Genomic DNA, 23,631 nt, shown 5'->3' with positions numbered 1-23,631 from the left:
TTATCGAACGTCTCATATTGTAACATTGTTCGGGCAAATTCAAAAAGTCCCATTGACAGTATATTGCTTCTACAAAAGAAAGCTGTACGTATATTATGCAACAGCTCACGTTATCGGGACCATTCAGGTCCTTTGTTCGAAGAATTAAAAACACTAAAGGTAAACGACCTCATTATTTTTTTTTTTGCAAATTTATTCTTTATGTTTCGCTTATATTATAGTACATTGCCATCTTCTTCTTTTTTTCTCATTATTTCACTTAAACAAGGACGTACATTCTTATCCCACTTAGTAGGGCAGATATGTAGCAAAAATTGGTCGAGATGCTCACATCCGGCGGAAAGTATGAAATTGTGCATATAGAGGTATTTTGGGGCGCTGATTTCAAATATTGCCGGATCCAAAAAATCTGACCATGGGGTCGGCCGCCATTTTGAATTCCAATATGGCCGCCATCGCAAAACAAATTTTAGGATCCCTATCTTCAGTTCTGAATGACCTGTGGCACCAAAATTTGGTACACATGAGGGTTTTGACATATTGAATTTGATGACAGATTGATTTAAGTGCAGCCTAAAGGAAGCATAATGAACCTTTGACTGATGTCACAATGTAAATACAGCAGCGCGCACTCAATCAGTTACAAACGCGCGCTCAATCAGGTAGCCTAATTTACAAACCCGAGATAGAGATTTTCAACACTCCAACATGGCAACTATGTATAAAAATTCAAATTGGCTGCCGTGCAGCTTGTCAGACATATCAAATAAGTCTGTTATTGAACTCATCATATCACCATGCTTTTATGTATCAAATTCCAATGGTTTATGTCATTCAGAACTGAAGATAGGGATTTTTGACGGCGGCCATATTGGAATTCAAAATGGCCGCCGACCCCGTGGCCAGATCTCTTGGATCCGGCATTTTTTGAAATCAGCGCCTGAAAAAAAAAAAACCCCTATATGCAAAATTTCATACTTTCCGCCGGATGTGAGCATCTTTTTCACATGTCTGCCCCACTAACTAGACAATCTGATAAATTTCACTTACAATATCCTAAAACGGTGATGGTTCTGAAATCTATCAGACACACCGGACAAGATATTTGGAACTCTCTTTCTTCTTAAAATTCAAATATCAAAGTATACTCTTTTAAGAAAGCTAAAAAAACAATGCTGCTCTCTCGATATCAATGATCTCATAATAGGCGTTTTCACATCAGCCCGATGTTTCGAAATAGCGCGCTATTTTCTGACTTGGGAAATAACAAAATATCTCGTGCTTGGATTTTTATCGGGCTGATGTGAAAACGCCTAATGTCATTGTAATTGTTGTATATGAAATTCCCTCGAGGAAATATCGCCGTTCTTAATTTATTACGTAATGTTATGTAACCGACCATGACCTGTAACTGTTCACCTGTACCTCGGTGAGAAAATACTTTGTCATGCTTTACTGATCAGTGATCCAGGTGAAACTTTGTGTAAACCTCTAGTGAAAGCAGACAAACCTCTCCCCTCTCTCCTTTCTCCTTTCTTTTATCTATCTCTATGCACGTCATCCCTCCCTCCTATTTTTCCTATACTTGTATACGTTTATGTACGAGGGCTGCACACAAATCAAGCAACGCTTTGGCTGAAGCCCTTCTGTATTAGTCATTGTATCGCTCATGTTTTGTTGTACATTGTAAAGGCAATGAAGAAACTGTCTTGCTGTATATTGTAAAGGCATGGACCTACGACACATATGGACCATGAACGGAGGTCTTTCTCTGATCCAATGTTCACCACCGCCACCTGATTATGTGCATCTTAATGAGTACATTCAGACGTTTGGACAATGACGATTGTGTAATCGTGCATCATCACTGACAAAAGGACCCGGTTTCCCTCATTTCAGTCATATTTGGCTGAGGTGCCTTTTCAGACTCAACTGCCTTTGAATAAACACCAATGATGGGGAGCAGCAAACCTGAAACAAGGACACATTTTGCGTCACAAAATTGGTAATTACTGAAGCGGCCACTTGCGGCCATGCATGTAACATCCCTGAATGGCAAGACAAGCATGTCGTCTACTGTCACTGCCCATGTTTACTCTGAAACAATGTGCGACAAATGGGGAAAAAATAGATTACAAATCACAGTCAATCTGCTTAATTAGTTGCTTTTTCTTGTAAAGTACTTGCATTTCGCAAATGAAATTGCTTTAGCGATGATTTCGCAATATACACTACAACTGCACATGCATTTTTCTTGATTTAAGAGAGTTATTAGCTTCTGCGCATGTAGTTTTTAGATTTCTCAAAGCGCCGTCTTGTTTTTATCCAGGCTGGCTGTCGGTGGACAACACTGGATCAAAGCAGGAAAGCATGTTCAAAATGTTTTTGTGACGCTTTTGACAGAAACAGGTGCACGAATTAATTAACGAGCGATGAATGTCCATGTGTTGTAGGTCCATGGTAAAGGCAATGAAGAAACTTACTTTGTTAACAACTAACGTTTATGTATATGCATGGCACCAACAATGTATATATACATGTGTATGTATCTGCATGTGCACTGATAATACAGGAACCAATAAATCAAATCAAATCAAATTATTCCTGCTGGAAAAGTAAAGGTAGTTTTTTCCCGACTGCAAAGTTTTGAAATTGATAAATAAACTGTTCATTTAGGGTACATTGCAGCATTTAAAATCTGCAAAAGATATACATATATATATACATATAAATATATATATATATATATATATATATATATATATATATTTGTTTATGTTATCCTCGATGGGACGATATTTTCAAGCTAATATGTTTTATGTTTAGTTATACTAGGTGTTACAAAAAACATTTCCCACTTTTGATCCTTAATAGTTCAAAACTGTATATCAGATAACACTGGCATTGATATGAGCAATAGCTGAATAGTGTACAATTTTGTCGGAGGTAATTCAGAAATGATAGCACAAATTAGTTTCATTAAATTTAAGATTTATTTTTAAAGTTAGGTTTCAGATTTTGCTCTGTTTTCAACCCTCTGTACAAAATTTTAATTTTGCACAGCAGTCAATTGGTGTGTATGGGAGTGTGTGGTTAACCCTGAAAATGGTCCTGAACAATGGCCAGGATCGGAATGCTCTATAACATATTCATGAGAAATTCCACTATCACAGCTAGTCTTCATTCATCCTGAAATGCAATGTACAATTGTATGCAAGCACATGAAAACATGAGCTTATTTTTTTCATGTGCATGCATTTTACCCTTAACCATGAATTTAGACTAGCAGTGCACAGGGCATCCATCATGAAAGCATTCATGTGCCTTCGAGCAAGAGTCCAGCAGCTTTTTAACAGAGCTCTGAAAAGGTGGTATTCGTGGTACACAGTGGCGTATCTAGGGGGGGGGGGGGGGAGGCAAGGGGGGCACGTGCCCCGGGCGCCACTCTTTGGGGCGCCGAAAACGAAAAAAAGAAAAAAAAAAGAAAAAAAACGAAGAAGAAAAAGAAAAAAAGAAGGGAAAAAGAAGAAGAAGAAGAAGAAGAAGAAGAAGAAAACTCGCCCGGACCGGGAAAGAGGGAGAATGGGGGGGGGGGGGGGGGGGGGGAGAGAAAACCAAATCAAACAAGATAAAAACAAAAAATGACAATGTTTATTGTGTTCACACAGGAATTCCATGTTTTGTACCAAGCTGAAATTTCGGCTCGCTCTTTGCGCTCGCTCGCCAAAATTCATATATATATAAAAGAAGATAAGAGCAAAACGTGATGATGACGCGGACAAAATGACAATGTATATTGTGTTCACACATGCCATCGTTACAAGGCAAAATGTTACACAGAGCAGCGGCTGCAAATTTATTTCTTTCGTTCTGAAGCGATCGCCCATTGGATCAAACGAGGGCGCCAAAGGTGTCGAACATACGGGGGGGGGGGGGGGGGGCGCAAAAAACCAAATCAAACAAGATAAGAACAAAACGTATAATGATGACGCGGAAATATACAAATTTCGGCTCACTCGCGCGTACTAATTTAGAGTCCTCAGTTTGTTGGTATAAATCGTTATCTATAAGGCCGTCACCATTAATTTTCTTGATTAGAATTGTAAGATTTAATAAGCAAAAAATGACAAGAATTCCATGTTTTGTAAGCTGAAATACAAAAATTTTCTGCTCGCTCGCTGTGCTCGCTCGCCAAAATATATCACAAAAAAAAAGATAAGAACAAAACGTGATGATGACGCGGAAATATACAAAAATTTTCGGCTCGCTCGCTGCGCTCGCTCGCCAAAATCTATCTACATTTATTACATTTAAATCACCCTCATCTATAAGGCCGTCACTATAAATCTTTATTAGAATTGTAAGATTTAATAAGCAAAAAATGACAATTCCATGTTTTGTAAGCTGAAATACAAAAATTTTCGGCCCGCTCGCTGCGCTCGCTCGCTTAAATTATCAAAAAAAAAGAAAAAAAGAGATAAGAACAAAACGTGATGATGGCGCGGAAATATACAAATTTGGAGTATTTTTTCAAGTCCTTAGTTTGTTGGTATAAATCGATATCTATAAGGCCGTCACTATATATCTTGATTAGAATTGTAAGATTTAATAAGCAAAAAATGACAACAATTCGATGTTTTGTAAGCTGAAATACAGAAATTTTCGGCTCGCTCGCTGCGCTCGCTCGCTAAAATTTCTCCAAAAATAAGAGAGATAAGAACAAAACGTGATGATGGCGCGGAAATATACAAATTTCGGCTCACTCGTGCGTACTAATTTGGAGTATTTTTTCAAGTCCTCAGTTTGTTGGTATAAATCGTTATCTATAAGGCCATCACCATTAATTTTCTTGATTAGAATTGTAAGATTTAATAAGCAAAAATGACAAGAATTCGATGTTTTGTAAGCTGAAATACAAAAATTTTCGGCTCGCTCGCTGCGCTCGCTCGCCAAAATTTATCACCAAAAAAAAAAAGAGATAAGAACAAAACGTGATGATGACGCGGAAATATACAAAAATTTTCGGCTCGCTCGCTACGCTCGCTCGCCAAAATTTATCTCAATTTATTACATTTAAATCACCCTCAAAAGACCCCTTTTAAGTGCTTGAAAAAGCATATCATGTAGACTTTTTTTAAAGTCCCTACCAGGATGGGGTTGGGGTTGAACACTTTTTCAGAAATTAGGGGCGCAATTTTTGCGCTTGCCCCGGGCGCCGTTTTCCCTAGATACGCCACTGGTGGTACATTCATGTCTATTGTTCAGGGTCATTGTAAGCACACACTCACATACACATCATTGGTTCTTTTGTAAAGTTCAAGTTTGTACAAAAGGTTCAATTTTGAACTTTACTTTAAAATTAATCATGGATTTCACAAAACTGAGTAATGCTCTCACATTCAAATTACCTCCAACTAAATTGTACACTATACAGCTATTACTCATACAAATTACAGTGTTATCTGATGTATAGTTTTCGAACTATTAAGGATCAAAAGTGGTAAATGTTTTTGTAACACCTGGTATTTGCAAGGAAGAAAAGAAGGAACCGTGTAGAAATGTGTTAAATCCACCCAGAGAGGGAGACAGACGGTCTTACTTAATCGCTTCCAGGCAATGGCGAATGTCAGGGATACCTGGCATACCAAGACCCGCCCGAGCCATGTATTGTAACAGAAGGAGAAAAAGTCACTTTTCATTTTGGCAGCTGAGAGTCATACATATGTGTGTGTGTGTGTGTGTGCGTGTGTGTGTGTGTGTGTGTGTGTGTGTTACTGTCTGACATTCAGCCGTAAAATTGCACATAATGCAAATAATGCATGATAATTATATTATGTCGCGGTGTTGCCTGCAAACAATCAATGTACAGCTTTTGTTTTTGCATATAAAATCAAAGCTGTCTTCTTTATAAAATTGGGAGCAATAACTACGTCACTCAGTTCATCAGCAGTAGGCCTACTTCTTGCCTGGTTTCTTCCATAGTTTCATGCATTTCTACAACGAAAGAAAGCAAATTAATTGTCAATTCATGACTGTGACAGTTTTCAAGTCTTTTAGGCGAACTTTTTTGATGTGTCATTATGGGTGTTCGGAATAAATGTGTTTGACGCCTTTTGTCTGATTGCATTATATTATTAAATGGTGAAAATGCGGGTGAGGAGCATAAAACCCATTTCAATGAGATTAAACTCATTATTTTGTAAGGAAATCTGCCAACAAACTGCGCTTTTTGTATAGACTCCTATTCGTAATTTACAGTCTAATCTCTTTTCTTTGATTCATTGTTTTGTTTGTTTGTTGTTGTTGTTTTTATATCATCTCTCATTTCCTATTCGTAAATCACAGAAACGCGGTATTCGTTTGATAACCAAGTAAACCAACTCTCCATGTTTAGCTCCCAGTAAGTCATTATCTTTTAAGATGAAAATTTGCCTGTTCAAGAATTTATTCTCAGAAAGCGTGATTTTCATTACCAAAGTTTGTAACAATTTTCTTCCTGAAGTATTCACAATCAATTTACTCTGAATTGTTCCCTTAATAATTACAACACAAGGAATGCTCAAAATATTCACATACCATCAAACCGGATTTCAAAAACTCAATGTTCCAAATTTTACAAGAGCCCTTTTCTTTGGAATACCATTCTTCCATCAATCAAGAGTAGTAAGACTTTAAGTCAATTTAAAAGGTTTTAAAAATAGTTTGTAATGAGATGTACCTAGGTCAGTGTAAGTATGCATTGTTTCCGCCTTTGCCTCTTTTCTCCTCTTTTCATTGTACCTTCCACCTTTGTTTTATCATTTGAATTTGTCTGATTACTGTTAAGTTGAAATGTATAATGATTGTTTGTAGGCGATCATTTCCAACAAGGCTTTTGTGTGCCTTTTATGATCCCTCCATTCAAAATACATAAATGATACCTAGACAATAGTATTTTGATTTTTGTGAATCTTATGTTTTGATATGGAAATGAATGAACGAGTGAATGAATAAATAGATGAATTGATTAATTAATTAATCAATTAATTTTGAAAATAAATGTTTGCGACCTTGTTTGTGCTGGAATTTATTATTCTACACTTTTTCGCGTGGAATACTTCTGTTCGTTATGATTTTGAAAATAGATTTATTAGGGAAACAAACTACAGTTTACATACCTAATCCATTCAAAACTACCACAGATTGACGTTCCTATACGAGGTCTTCGCCACGCTTCATGTAGAACATCAATGCGTTGTCTGTCATCAAACAACAGATCAACTTATCCTTATTACAAAACCTCAAAACTGTCGGGGTTATGCCATGTTCTCACAAAGTTTTTTAGCCCAGTGAGACATTCACAGAGCTGCCTCAACCGCTATCCCGTAAATGTTTTCTTCTACTTGGATCGGCGCCAAAATACGACACTATAAGGTAGGCACACTGAAGTGAAATGTATCTACAAAAAAAAAAAAGATTTCAAACTCACCCGGGGAAGCATTGACGTGTTTACCTTGACAGGTTGGGATTTCAAAGAGGATAAAGAAGAAGCCTGACTGACCATTTTTTTTTTTCAGAACTGAAATGGAGTCACATAGAAGGGAGACTTATTCCTCCGGGTATATTCTTATTGCACTCAGAGTGCCTTGACTGGGAATTCCCACTGATAAGCGTTCCATGACGAAAACCACAGGCATCAGTCTGTTAATTCTTAGCAATGAAAAAGCCCTGAAAATGATACAAAAAAATCCATAATATCAATCTACTTCTGAATATGTCAAAGTAGCTGTCAAGTCCAAAGTATTTGAAATAATAAAAAGCAATCCATCATGTCCATAGATGCATTTCCATGTCTGTAATAGAAAAACTATTTCTTGCTTTCGCGTAGACAGAAACAAAGCACTCAATACAGTTCAAAAGTCAATGAAGTCCAAATAAACAAAATGGTATTATCGCTGTTTATTTATTGCACCCTCACTGAGAATATTCTAGTATAATATGGTTTGTATATATACGCTCAAATAATCGAAACCATCATCACAAATACATGCTCAAGCACACGACGGTTGTAAGTATAGTAGAGTACAGAGCAGGAGCATCGGAAGCGGAGTCTGCACCCCTTCCCTTTGTTTTACTTTGTTTTTTTTAATATCTTAGTCATTTCAAAACCCATTTTCATCATCAGCAAATGTACAAAAATGAACAATGTGAAATATGCAAAAGGTATGGTCAATGAAATCTCGCATCACAAAAATATGTATTGTAGTTGCTCCGCGTATTGGCAGTATACTAGAAATAGCAATAATAATAATGTCACAAGAGAAATGCATTAAATGCCAATCTTGATTTTAATTAAAAATCCTAATTTTTGGGGGTCCTCCCCCTTCGTCATGGATTCGCACTGTCATCCCTGACGAAGGGGAGGACCCCCGAAAATTCGGATTTTTAATTAAATTCAAGATTGGCGTTTAATGCATTCCTCTGTTGTGACATTATTTTATATATAAGTATTGGAACAAGGTCACTCGGTTGACAGCAGGTTCATCCGTATTTATTGCAATAAATACGGATGATAGGTATATAGGTGAAGCGGTTCGCACCGTTTCAGAGACACTCTTTTATTCTAGATTGAAAAATATTTGTGGTTTTATTGTTAGCCTTGATTTTAAAAAAGCTTTTGATTCCCTCAACCATCAATATTTATTTGAAGTGTTAAAATTCTTTAAATTTGGAGAGCATTTTTGTAGATTTGTGCGTGTGTTTTATAATGATATAGAAAGTTGTGTTTTGAATAATAATAGGTCAACTGGGTATTTTAGGATTGGGAGGGGCGTCCGCCAAGGTGATCCTCTGTCACCTTATATGTTCATTTTAGCCATAGAGACACTTGCACTTCATATTAGATCTAGCCCAGAAATTATGGGAATAAAGTTAAGTGTACAAGAGGAAATAAAATTGTCTATGTATGCTGATGATATCACAGTTTTTTTAACAAATGATCAATGTTTTCTTAATCTGGCAAAGATTTTAGATGATTTTGCTATCTGTTCGTCTTTATCAATTAATTATGATAAGACAAAAGTGATGCGAATTGGTCCATCTGTGTTTACTACTGCACCTAAGACGGACGTGCAACAATTTAGGAATGTAGAATTTGTATCTGCTCTCACTGTTTTAGGAATAGATATTTCGTATTCTTTTCACGACCGAAAGGCACAATTACAACGAATTTTGATGAATATTAAATCTCAACTGCACAGGTGGAGATTTAGAGATTTATCCCTCTACGGGAAAATTCAGATTGTTAAGACTTATGCTTTATCTCAGTTGCTATATATCGCTAGTATAGTTTCAGTGCCAGATTCTTTTATACATGACGTGAATAAAGTTATTTATGAATTCATTTGGAGAGGCCCAGATAGAATAAGGCGCGATGTTTTAGTAAAAGATTATGAGGAGGGAGGTTTGAAAATGTGCTGTTTAAAGTCAATGATGCAAGCTCAAAAAATAAAATGGGTGCAGAGGTTATTTGGGTCATGTTCAAAAGGATGGAAATCCATTTGTTTGAATTTGTTAGCATCTGTAGGAGGAGAATTTTTGTTCTTCTGCAACTTCGATGTTTCAAAGTTAAAGATTAATGTTTCACGGTGGTTTTTAGAGGTATTAGAAACGTGGTCCCTCCTTCAGAACAGAGAATTAATCATACCCAATCAAATAATCTGGAATAATAAATACATTTTGTTTCACGGGAAGTCTATGTTTAATACACATATAGTAGAGAAAGGTTTTTTGAAGGTAACTGATATGTTAGATGAATACGGCCGACCTCTGCGTTGGAAGGATTGTAAGGGTAAAGGTTTACAGTTTACTCAGTATTTCACTCTTCTTGATTGCTTCAAGAAGATGCCAAGTGAATGGAAGCTTTTTTTTCTTCGTCAAAATTATCACCCCTTTATTAAACCCCTGAGTATTATTCCTTAAATTTGGGTTAAGGGTAGATGGTTGGAATTACATAACGTAACAACAAAGCATTTATGTAATATATATCTGCATTTGAATAACCCTGGAAAATCTAGTGTTTTTGATCGTTTTGACGTTATGTATGACATTGGATTTGAAGATGTTCAATCTCTTTTCAAATTACCTGCCCGTTTGACAATTGATACAAAATTAAGAATAACGCAATATAAGATATTGAATAATTTGATCCCTGTTAATTCGTGGCTTGTTCGAATAGGAAGAAAAGACGACTCAAGATGTTCCTTTTGTAAAAGTGAACCGGAGACAATAGAACATTTGTTTTTTGATTGTCGGAAGGTGTCAGTATTCTGGGAATCATTGTTTAAAGAGGAAAAAGGGAAAATTGATTCCTTGCAATTGTTTTCATGTCAAAAGGTGTTATATGGTGTTATATATCCGAGGAACGATTTTGTTTTTTCATACAATTTCATATTATTATTGGGTAAACAATTTATTTTAAGTTGTAAATATCAAAGTTTATGTCCTCAAAGGCAACATTTTGTGCAATATGTAAAAAAATATAGTTTGATTGAAGAAGAAATAGCTAAAAGCAAAAATAAATTTGATTTGCATTGAGCAAAGTGGAGGAAAATAGAACAAATAATATCTTTATAGAAAGTCAAATGCACTTTCCACTCTCTTCTTCTTTTCCCTTGCTCTGATGGTCCTTTCTTTCTCACCGCGGTTTATACTCCTTTTTCTAATTCCCTCCCTCTCTCTCTCTCTCTCTCTCTCTCTATCTCTCTCTCTCTTGTCATGGCATTCACGGTATTTTATGTTCATGAAACAATTGTTCTGTCCTGCATTATCACCTCAAAGATTTGCTGCGTCGAATACCCCCCCCCCCCCATGCCGGGAGAAAGGACAGGAGACTTCGCATCTTCAGCCCAGGGCTGGGTGTATAATAATGTTATCGTACAAAGGAAGTTACGGAGAGTGCATAAATGAGCTAGGTGAATAGTACCTTTGGTTTTTTTTTTTTTTATTGTAGTGTGTGTTCTTATGCCTTTGGTTTTGTTTTGTCTGGTCTTTGGTAATATTTGGTGTTTCCATTGAAGCCTATTTTTTTTCTTTTTTTTTTCTTTTTTTTCCCCCTCGTTTTCTGTGTATACGATTCTAGAACTATTGGTGTTAACGTGTATTAGAGACTATAGTCCAAAAAAGGATCAGACGCCTGGTAGTTTTACTATCATTGAATGCTATCAAACTTTTGTTTTGTGATTTCAAAAATGTATTTGTCATATACCCTGTGAAAAAGCACGATGTTCTTCGATCTGATCAATAAAATCCAGAAATACAAAAAAAATAAATAAATACGGATGAACCTGCTGTCAACCGAGTGAACTTGTTCCAATACTTCTGTCTAAAGCTCTTCCTTTGAGGATATCGAGCAATCTTCATAGAAGGATAGAATCACCAAGTGTGTGTGTGTATATATATATATATATATATATATATATATATATATATATTATGTGGATTATATCTAATTTAATATTTCCTGATTCCATTTGTCATCAAGCATGTTCAAGAAAACTATCAGTATCTTGACACCTATACTACTTCAGAGATTTCAGGTGAAATAAGAATGTTTATTTATTCATTTTTGTGGATAATTATGTCATTGTGTCCTTCAACAAATTTCTGTTGTAGATTAAGTGTATTCAAAACATCTGTTCCCATGTTCTTAATGTTCTGTGCTCTACAGTGCGTGTTGATTGTAAATACATTGCATATATATATATAATATATATATATGATATCGTGTTTGTGTATACGTGTGTGTGTGAATGTACGTTTATGCGTGATCAATATACTTTCTATATTTCAACATAGATATCTGTCAGTAGGACTGGAATGCATACACTAACACTGGACACCGTTTCAAAAATCAAATGTAGACTTGTCAATCAAAGAATTTTGTGATAATCAAAAATAAGAAAACAATTTCTCTGGCAACGGATTGAAAAGCACTTATTTTGATTTCGTTTCAAAAAATATGAAAGGATATCAAGCAATGAAACATTCGGTTTAGTCTCAGTTGAGGATGATACACGGGAAAATTATCTAGCAAAATATCTGTTGCGTCAAGAAGCATGCAGTGGAGATCAAGAATCTTGATTTTTTTTTTATATATATTGCACTGAGCAATTGTTGCCTAAGCGAATTTATTGAAAGTATTGGGGACTGTGTGTGGGCTGTATGTATGTATATATATATATATATATATATATATATATATATATATATATAAAGAGAGTAAAGAAGAAACGGTAGACGTTGCTTTTGAATCCTCACAATTTGATTTTACTTCGAGCTTTCGGGCTCTGCCCTTTATCAAGACTGAGGACAAATCGGACAAAATACAGAACATGGATATCAGACAGGCTGTCAGATACAAAAAAAAAAATAATGATAATCAAGACAATAGTGAAAATAATAACGACAATGATGGAGGCAGAGACGGCAGAAAATAAATACACTAATGGGAGTGTATATATATTTAATACATAATATAACATACACACATACAATCACAAACAAGCATACATAAGCATTTACAAATACGTATGACTAAACATCTGCGGGCACACATGTACATATAGATACGAATATGTACGCACAAACACACTTGTAAATCTCCTCACATAATATGTGAAGACAGGCAACCATATAAACAATAACGGCATTAATAAAATCATAATAGTAATTAAATTAAGGAGTGTATGTGTAATAAACGGAACATAGGCACAAAAAAGAAGAACAGAGCATATATATATATATATATATATATATCTTTAATCCTATGCATACGTGTAAAGATATGGTTACATTTCAAAATAACCACGTGTCACTAGAATTACACTGCAGAGCAACTTCAAACACTGTACACCGTTACAAAACTTAAGTGTAGACTAACAATCAAATAATACTGTGATAAAAAAGACCAAATTGTCTCTTTAATAAGAATGATTTTGTTGGCAAAACTAATGCCAAAGCACCTATTTGTAATATTTGGTAGGATGTATCTTTTCATCCTGCACCCTAAGTCCGTTCCTTATACTTTGGCGCAAAGAGGCAAGCCACAACGGTGAAAAATGCATTGATTTTAACATGCAGCATGATGACATGTTGGCTGATATATAGGCTCGGTAAGATTTTCCTCGTCTGCTCTGAGTTTGGTACTCAAGTCAGACATGATCAGTCAAATTTAAAAACAACAATAACTCAACGGTGGAGATGTTGCCGCTTGCTGATGTTCGTCAAAGTAGGCCAGCAATGCCTTATCAACTTTACATGCACTAGATATAGTCATAGAATAAGTTCATCCTCTAGTTATACGTACATGCATGTATTCACACCATTTCCTTTCTTGGCATTATTTTGGTTCATCAGAAAACTTCTGAGACAAGAAGAAGAATGAACGTCTAAACGAATACGGTATTTTAAACACAAATATTGAAACACAACGTCAAATAAGTAAGCACCTTCAAACGAACACAACTTTCAGTCAAGTTTGCAATGCCGTACAAGCTGGATTCTCTGTTGTTTGTGGTGTTTGTGTAGAAATTGGGTTGGTTGAAGCATGCAAATACCAATGAAATGAGTACAGGATATCGTTCAACGGGGCTTCGTAATACAAGATGTAGCTCTAATTCTTTATAGTAAGATTGATAGAAACAATGCGTCTATGACAAATAGGTAAGCTTATGAATATGAAATATTTTCACAATCGCAAAGTTGGCTTTTACTCAGCGAACACATGATAGAGGTCCAGAATATAACAACTTAAAAAATGGGAATTCAAAAGCATTTTTCGGCGGGTATTGTGTCATGATATCTCAAAGAGATTCTACTTCTCAAAGAGATTCTACTTCACAAAGATTTATCAGTGCCATGAGCAAAGAGTCCAGATGAAAATGATAGAGTTTGGTGCAAAATATACATGTAGATGAGTAAACAAAACAAATAAACACATATTCTGCTTTATTTCTGATCTAGACACATAATCATGTGGTTACTGCATGGTTGTTGTTGTTGTTGTTTTTTTTTTTGGTTCATTAGTAAACCGTGACAAAGGTTTCTTGAAGGTGTTTCAGAAATCTAACGCCGAAGGTATAATGCTCCATGCGCATAGAAAAAAATAATACAGATAGATAGAAAATAAAAAATATATATTATTTACTTTACAGACCAGGTAGAGTTACTTTTTTGAAGAACCATGATGGTCCATTTTATTATTATTATTATTGTTATTATTATTTAGATTGAAGGATGCTTGATCACTAACAGAACTCTCACATCATCATTATAATCTACTTTATTTCATGTAGTTACGTTTTGTTTTGTTTGTTTGTTTGTTGTTGTTGTGTTTTTTGTTTTTTTGTTTTGTTTTGTTTTGTTTTGTTTTTTTTTTTGGGGGGGGGGGTTGCCTCACAGCGTCAGGATGTAATATGGGTTTCCGCCATAAACTTTTGCTTTTTTGGTCTTGCACCCTCTTTCGTCAAGCAATCCTTATAATCATTTTACATAATATAGGCAATTTGCATCAACGTCATTTTCCCATAAAACAGTATGTAGGCTATTTTCTTCGTGTGTGTATGTGTGTGTGTGTGTGTGTGTGTGTGTGTAACAGATGAATAATTTAGACGATGTATTGTGAAATGATCCGCATATACAACAGCGAAACACCAGAATTACGAAACATTGTAATAATCCTTCAATATAATGTATGAAAAGTGGAAGCACCTCTGGAAAAGACAAACCTTGTAATAAAAAGCCGTTCTGATGAAGATAGTCAGTACAGAATCTATTCAAACTCCCACAGGCCCAAAGAGGAATGGATGTTGAAAAACTATCAGCAGTTTGCCAAGGAGCATATGATTTGTGTTTTCATCATTCAGTGATTATATTAGCTTTAACTTATTCAGTCATCTTTTCAAATTCGTATATTAACAAGTACTGTCTACTACAAGACTATGAATAAAAGTTCATCAATACCATTATGAGCAAAAATACACAAGAGTATAAAAGAGGATGCTTCAGATACTGAAAAAAAGAGATCATTGATATCAACAATGGACAGCAGCGGCTTGAACAGACGTCCTTTTGAAAGGTCGCAAATGACTTCCTTTACATCTGAATAATTACCTCAAATAAAAAAAAATGTTTTCTATGAGTTTTAATAGGTACTTTCTTAAGCACTTTAAATAATGTATAACGTGTGACGTCTTGCGCCTTTTACATATAAGGTTACTTTTTATTTGTTCATTTATCACTTTCATCATATATATTTTGATACACATTGCACAATCGTTACATACATTGGTCTAAAAAAAAATCACAAAGAATATGTAGACCTTAATTCCAGTCTTCAAACGAGCAATGGGGAGGAATTTCCGGCTGGACAGCGAAGTCCTCCTCGCTTGGTGGCAGAGAAACTCCACCAGGAAAAGGCGGTGCATACTGGCTGCGTTGGGAGTTCCTTCGGTACGAGGGACTTCCAAAATGAGAGGAATGCCTCCAGTCTGACCCTTCATAACAAGGAATATATCGAGAAAAAAATTACAAAATTCATAACGATGTGGCAAGATTAACAAGAATCAGTGACATAATTAGAAAATAATAATTATATAGAAAACTACTAAAGATTTTGAATAATGACAATGACAGACGAATGTTAAAGGCAGATGCCAAAAGAATAGTCATTACAACATGTACACGTCATAAATTTCTGGACAGGAATTTATGTAATAAAACTCTCCTCATTTCATTAATCAAACTATTTCTTCAATCAATTAACTTTACGTGTATTTACCTATAGATGTTAGTTACCAATATCGACGGTGTGATGTTCAGCTTATAGCAATCGATAAAAGAGCAAAAGAGAGATATTTCAGAATCTAAGTGAAAAAAATTCTATCTGGGCGATCAAGAACTTCTGGCAGGAAATAATGGTAAGCAGGGCCGGGGAACCCAACAAGCAAAGCAAAAATAAAAAAATAAAAAATAAAAAAATAGATAGATAAAGGTCTTCAGCTCATCTTTCTCCTTCCACTTCCGGGTGTCTTCAGCTGACAAGCAAAAACTATTGGGCAGGCAATATGTCAGTCTGTGAGAGGTGGGCCGGGAGGGAGGCTATGCATTTTCAGAATTGAAATTCAAAAATGTACTGCCTACCTTTGGAGGAATATTTGGAATTTTCGATCAAGAATTCGTAAAGGTCTTCAGCGCAAAAACATAACCTTACCGCGCTCACAAGGTCTCTATCTATTTCTTTCTATAGTGCCACTTACGCACTTCTGGGGTTAAAAAAAACGTGGAGGGCCCAAAGTGGTGACACCTTATTCCTTTGTATGGTGCAAAAAAAAAAAAAAAAATGTGGTTCCGCCAGCCATGGTAAGTGTTAGTAGTGTGACCACTCACCTGAAAAGTCGAAGTTCTCCTGTTGGGGCGGAGGACCCATGAATGTGGAGTTGCACGGTGACGGTGATGAGAATACCCGCCTGCGCGGCCTTTTCCCCATCGGGTATGGGCTAGGGCGCCTTGGCAATGACTTGTCATTGGTACGATCAGAGAATGGCAGACGAGATCGCCTGTTTCCATTGTCGGCCCCTACATGGCAGAGACCCCTCTTCATGGTTATGCTGTCAGCACCTGTTGGAGGAATGTAGCCAACCTGAATACAATCAGGAAAGTCTTTCATTAGGCTGGCGATTTTTTCCCTACCACGGTCCACCTCTTCCTGCGAATTACCGAAGGGTTCTATGACGCCGATAACTACGCGAACGGTCCAGGAAAGTCCGAGCCTGGAAATGACATGGATAATGTCTCGGATGACGTCACAGCAGTTTGAGCATGGGGAATAGTAAGAGAAAATGTGGATGGTGTGGCTTCGAGAAACATGTTCATATTTCTTCAGCCACAATTCGTCGGCTATCAACCATCTCTTCAAATTCGTCAACAATTGTGCCTCAGCGTGTAGTATATTCCCTTCTTCGTCTTTTACCGACGTGCATGCGCAAATCACGTTTTCGAGTAAACGGATACTGGGGGGCAAATCGCCTACAAAGGCTTTGGTTATCGCTTTGTGGGGCGATTCACCTACACGGTCCAGCCCCAGGACCGCAAACTGTTTACGGCCTGGGAAACAGTCCTTGAATTCGAAGTACATGCGCCGATAATAGTTGGCTTCTGCGGCATCTAGATATTCGTCATCCTGCAGTTTCAGAAACAAACAGACAAATGAACAAACGAACGAACGAATGAACAAACATACAAACGACCAATCAATATTCATCAACATGATAATCAAAATGACTATACATGATCTATCAAATTCACCTGGTCTACTAAGACATATCAGTACCAACTAATATGATCTCTGTATCATTTCCTCTGGCTCCGGATATGCACAATTATCACTTTTAAGTTCGTGCATATGATTATCACCGTAGGTGCCTTGCCATCGGTTCATAACATTCTGCTGCTTGCATCGCGGACATCCGAAAGGAGACTGCTATATTGTCCTTAAAATACTCCCTCCAATGCCCTCGTGATTTCTTAATCATGCGGTTTACGAATCTATGTACTAGTGATAGGATCTGTATGAATGTAATTACCCTTGGGATGATGAATAGACATATTATTATTACTGTATTAGTGGTATTTAAAGTAGTAGAAGTTCCATTCATTTTTTTTTTAATTATTACTGTCAGAGCATTACCTGATTAATGCAGCAAACAATGCTTTTTCAGCGTGATTATTTAGGCAGGCAATGTGTCAGTCTATTAGGGTGGGATTTCACGGAGCGCGCGAACGATGTGCGAAGGACGCGAAGGACAAAATCCAACATTCGGAAAAGTTTTTCTCCGAATGTTTTCCGACAATGAAGCCTAAAACTATTCTTGCGCAATTTGTGTGAAGTTTCCACGACGTATGTGCGAATGTCGTGTGTATCATTGCTAAAGTACAGCATGTTACGTACATGAAGAACCCGCGACGGAAATGCGAACAACGAAAATATTTCAATAATCAAGGGAGAAAATGTACCCAAGGAGAGGTGGAAGCTGTCTTGAGTTGAATTTGTTTTTCTTTCCTCCTTTCTCTTTTTTTTTTTCTCCTTTCTTTTTCTCTCATTTCTCTATCGTGTGCTTGCCTACATTTTTTTTCCCCGAGGACCTAATCGCAAACTGTTCGCGTACCTTTTATTTTGAGACCCTCTCGCGGACGTTTAGCGCACGTTTGGGGGATGTATGACCTATACGTTTTGTACAAATAAAAATCGTAGCATACATCTAAACATCAAACAAATATTAACAACTATAGTAACAAAAAAAAGTAAAGACTAGCAAAGAGAAAGAAGTGTTTGATATGCAAAAAAAAAACGCAGAATACACTTAAAATTACTCTAAGTATGTAAAATTTCATTAGAACTATAGAGATTATGTGTTGAAGGAACTGCAAAAAAAAAAAAAAAAAAGATCAAATGCTTTATTAGTGGAGACAGGTCCTAGGAAAAAAATGTAGGAAAGCACACGTTAAAGAAATGAGAGAAAAGGAAAGGAGAAATAAAGGAAAGAAACAAAAAATCAACTCAAGACAGCTTCCACCTCTCCTTGGGTACATTTTCTCCCATGATTGTAGAAAATGTTTCGTTGTTCGCATTTCCGTCGCGTGTTCGTCGTGTACGTAACATGCTGTACTTTTGCAATGATACACACGACATTCGCACAAACGTCGTGGAAACTTCGCACAAAGTGCATAAGAGTAATTTTCGGCTTCGTTGTCGGAACACATTCGGAGAAAAACTTTTCCGAATGTTGGATTTTGTCATTCGCATCCTTCGCAAATCATTCGCGTGTTCCGTGAAATCACACCTTTAGATGTGGACCAAAGGGGCCAGAAGGGAGCCTATGTATTTTCAGAATTGGTCTTCAAGATGTAATGCCTACCTTTGTTGGAATATTTTGATTTTTTTTTTCAATCAAGAATCTGTAATCCTTTGGACACGTTAGTATTGCAGATACGAATTCTAGTGTTAAAAAAATAGGAATAGGGGGCCACTGAGTTTGAAAACTCAGGAGGATGATCCCGGAAAAAAAAATCCCTCCCCCCCCCCCCCCCCCCCCCCCCCCACACACACACACACACCCAAACACACACACAAACTAAGGTGTGATATAAGGCCAAAAGAACAGGGGCAAAAGAGAGAAAGAGAGGGAGGAAGGTAGGGAGAGGGAGAGAGAAGGGCGTTTCAGTCATGTCAGTAGTACCTATATCAGTATATAGCTCGAACTTTTAGAGACTACAGGTTTGAAAATAATGGGCATTTCTTCATATACTTTTTTTCCATTTCATCCATATAATGATGCTTCTAAATGGCATTTTGAGGTCTTAAGCAAAGCTATACTGCTGTTTGCCTCCCAAAAGAGGAAATCCAGTCCAAATATGAGTTAGTATGATAGAAAAGAGTAAATTTCAATTGATTTTGTGCTATGTAAATGCTTTCGTATATACTGAACTTATAACTTATAATCTATGTGTCACTTTACATTGTAATTGATGGATATTGTAAACAAAACACTATGATTTGTGTGGAAACCTAATAAATGAAATGAAAATTTTGACTGAAATCGGATGAAAAATAAGGAAGTTATGAAATTTTGAAGCTTTGATAATTTCTCCAAAACAGTTCTTGTACAGTGGGTATGAATATGTAAATGCACAATTTTCCATTGATCATGTAAAAAAAAATGACGAAAATTCAAGGTTTTTGTCATTGCAGTCTGAAACATGGCGTTATTCTTGGTTGAATAACTTCAGAATAATGATCAGTTAGATATCAATGAGGATTTGAGCGTCGGGTATAATTGCGTGTGAATGAATAACTGGAAATTTCAAAATTTTATATACAAACTATATGGTAAGTTGTGAGGAAATAACATGCTCACTTTGCCATTTGCATATTCATAATATTGACTGTTCAAGAACTGTTTCCAAAAAAAATAGCGAAACTTAAAAATGTCATAACTTCCTTATTTTTCATCCGATTTCGATCAAATTTATACTGTTGAACTCGTAACATTTTTCTCTTTCTGATCAGACTAACTTATATTTGGACTGTAAAAAAGAGGGAAAGAATAAATGGAAAAAAAACTGAAGGATTTCATTGAAATAAATCAAGTAGCATCGGAAGATTATGTACAAAGAAAGAAAAAAGATGAACAGGAATTACCTGAAATATATGATTATTTTAATAGCAGAAGGGGCAATCTTGAGATCAAGATGCACATGGTATGAGAAAGGAGAGAAAAGTACCACAAGCTATTTCAAAATCTCAAGAGGAGTTCGACAAGGTGACCCCCTGGCACCCCTCTTAATAATACTGGGTTTGAAATTTTTCCTAAGGAGAATTTCAATGTGTCTCAGCATAAGATCCTTTGAGGTTAGTGGGGAAACAAATTAGAATATACAGCTTATGCTGGTGATAAATATAACATGTTTTTGTCGAGATACAGAGTCTCTTAAAATAGTGTTACAAGTTTTTGATGAATTTTCAGTGGTATCAGGACTCTCCATTAATAAACAGAACACAAGAATGTGCATTGGAAAAGGTGGACAACTTAGGGAAAATGTTAGTGATATAAAGTGGCAAAAAGGGTGTTCAAATACTAGGAATATACTTCTCCTCAGATAAAATACAACCTAGACGAAGGAATTTTGATGTTCATTGGAAGAGATAAAAGGTACATTTTTACAGTGGAAGAATGGAGGTTTGACTCTGATTGGAAAAATATAAATCTTGAAAACATTTATAATGTCAAAAATCGTTTACTTATTAGCTAATATTGAAATGCCAAGAGATTTTGTAAAGGAAGTGGAAAGATTCATGTTTTCTTTTTTTATGGGATGGACCAGACAAAATATCAAGAGCAACTTTGCAGATACTCAGAAGGTGGTCTTAAAATTTCCTAATATACAATGTATGATAGATACTCAGCTAGTCAAATGGATTCAGAGATATTTCATAAGATCAAACCACCAGTGGGTGCTATTATTTGATTATTTTATCAAATGATTTGATGGAAAATGATTTTCATGGGTATTTATTGCATAAAAACTTACAAACAAGCAGTATCCCTACATTTTATCGTAATATGTTGCAAGCATGGTCCAAAACAGTTGTACAGTGGGATCTCATAGGGGACGAAAGAAACCAAGCTAGTGTACTCACGCGGTGTGTACGGAATAATCAGCACATTATGGTTCATAACAAATCAGTATATTGCAAACCACTGCATGGTCCAGGACTGTATTTTATATATCACATTTTCCAGCCCAACGGGAAAGTTGTACAGTTTGATTTTTGGAAAGAAAGAGGGGTACCAAGTATGTACTACACTCTGTACATGGCAATTGTGCACTCAATAATTAGAAAGTGGAAAAGTACATTCAATCAGATGTTACTTGGAATGCTATGGAACAAGGAAGAAAAAGAACAAAGACAATTAGAAGAATTGACTTCAGAAGAACAAAAACTAAATACCAAGCTAAAGAATTTGTAAAAGAGGCTAAAGCCAGACCAGCATGCGAACAGCTTTTTTTTTCCAATTCAGTATGGGGTCGAAGAGGGCGAGTGGTCCAAAATATATACTTGTTGCCATTTCAATATACAATCCCATACCTCACGAGATTGTTGAATATGCACGATGTATAATTGAATAATTTGTTTTTAATTATGTAATCATTATGTTGTTTGTTAATGCCGGGGCTTTTTTAAGTTTCTGTCAATATGTTATATCTGATTGCCAGTATATGTTCAAATTAATGTTCATCTTATGAATTTATGCCTTTACTGTTTGATGTTTTATGTGAATTAGATAATGGTATTTTATTGAGATATGATTATGTGTCGCAGTTATAGGACTGACCTGTACATGAAATTATATTGTAAAAGAGATAATAAGGATTATGAAACAGGTATTTATATAAAAGAAATAAGCGAAATACAGTTATTATAAAATGAGGTTTATGATATGATATGTAGATTTACAGACTGTGTACGCTGTAAACATTACATCATAATAAAAACACAGGTGATAAGAGTTTGGTATTCACACTCTCTCTTTCAATACCTCTCTTGCACTCCCTCCCCCTCTTTCCCTCTTTGTCACTTTCACTCGCTCTTCCTCTCATGTTTTTTTTTTCATACACACCACTACGCCCACACAACATACTGGTGCATTATCAGTCCTGCTGATTTCCTACTCTTGTTACCCACCAGTGATCGCCCACTTATAATGCAAGGAAGAGATCGCGCCTTGCCATCAAATAATGTACAGGTACCTCGTGTGTAGTATACTCACCCTCATGAATTAATATGGTGTTTGTGTAAGAAGAAATAATTTATCAGTCTGTGTATCTGTATTGTAAAGAATTCTTCTTCTTCTTCTTTTTGTAATAATTGATATGAGTAATTGGATTCGGGAAATGGATGTTAAGTTCAGTTAAAAAATGAATGGAGACACAGTTATTAATTTGAGTATTAAAGTGTTAACGGTTAATGAGTTGGGGTTTTTTTTCAGATGATATGTACAATGTATAATATATTTATTGAATTTTTATATTGTATTGAATTAATTACAGGGAAATTTAAGTTATATATAATATGATGTTGTGTATTTGTTATGTTAATGTAATTGGAACTTGTTATTGTTAAAATGTTCATACAATGTATGTTGTTTGATGTAAGTTATATGTTTTTTATGTGATGCATTATAATTTAGCCTTCGGGCTACTACTTTGCATGTTTGTTCTAATAAACCATTATCAATCAATCAATCAAAGAAAATAAAGGGGGAGGCAGAATTCACTCCTCAGGTTTAGGTATATACGTTCGCGATAGTCCAGCGGTTTGCTTCCTGAAATAGTCGCCGTTGAGCTCTTTGGAGTACTACACGTGTTACGTGAAAAAGCCCGCTTGGCGCACTGCGTGTGTGCGCTTCGATAATACTCTTTGGGTTATACTAAAACCATTTTAAACTACATATACGACCGATTAGTGCATGTTGTCTCTTACCGAACAACAGATCAGGTATAATCCTCAATACAAAAACTCAAAACTATCAGGATTATGCCATAATTATTCTCACAAAGTTTTTCAGTCCAGAGTGACGTTCACTGTGTTAGGGCTACGTTTCATTGCTATAGGTTATTGTGGCAGAGCTGCCTCACGCTTTAGCTATAATATATGAATGTTTTCTTCCACTTGAATCGACGCCAAATACGATACTAGAAGGTAGGCACACTGAAGTGAAATGTATCTACAAAAATGATTTCAAACTCACCCGAGGAAGCATGGAAGTGTTGATCTTGACTTGTTTGGATTTCCCGGAGGATGAATTAGATGCTTGACTGGTCATTTTTTCAGAACCGGGAATCACGTGGAAGGGAGACTTATTCCGCCGAGTATATTATTCTTATTGCACGCAAAGTGCCTTGACTGGGAATTCCCACTGATAAGCGTTACATGACTAAAAGCACAGACATAAAAGAGCAAGTACGATTGACAGATTTATCCGAGAGATGAATTTTAGTAACAAAAAAAGCTCTGAAAATTAATACATTTCA

This window comes from Diadema antillarum, unplaced genomic scaffold (assembly GCF_040938485.1).
Source record: "Diadema antillarum isolate AM-2024a unplaced genomic scaffold, OU_Dant_1.0 seq00000392_RagTag, whole genome shotgun sequence".
NCBI lineage: Eukaryota > Metazoa > Echinodermata > Echinoidea > Diadematoida > Diadematidae > Diadema > Diadema antillarum.
This window is presented reverse-complemented; position numbering follows the sequence as displayed.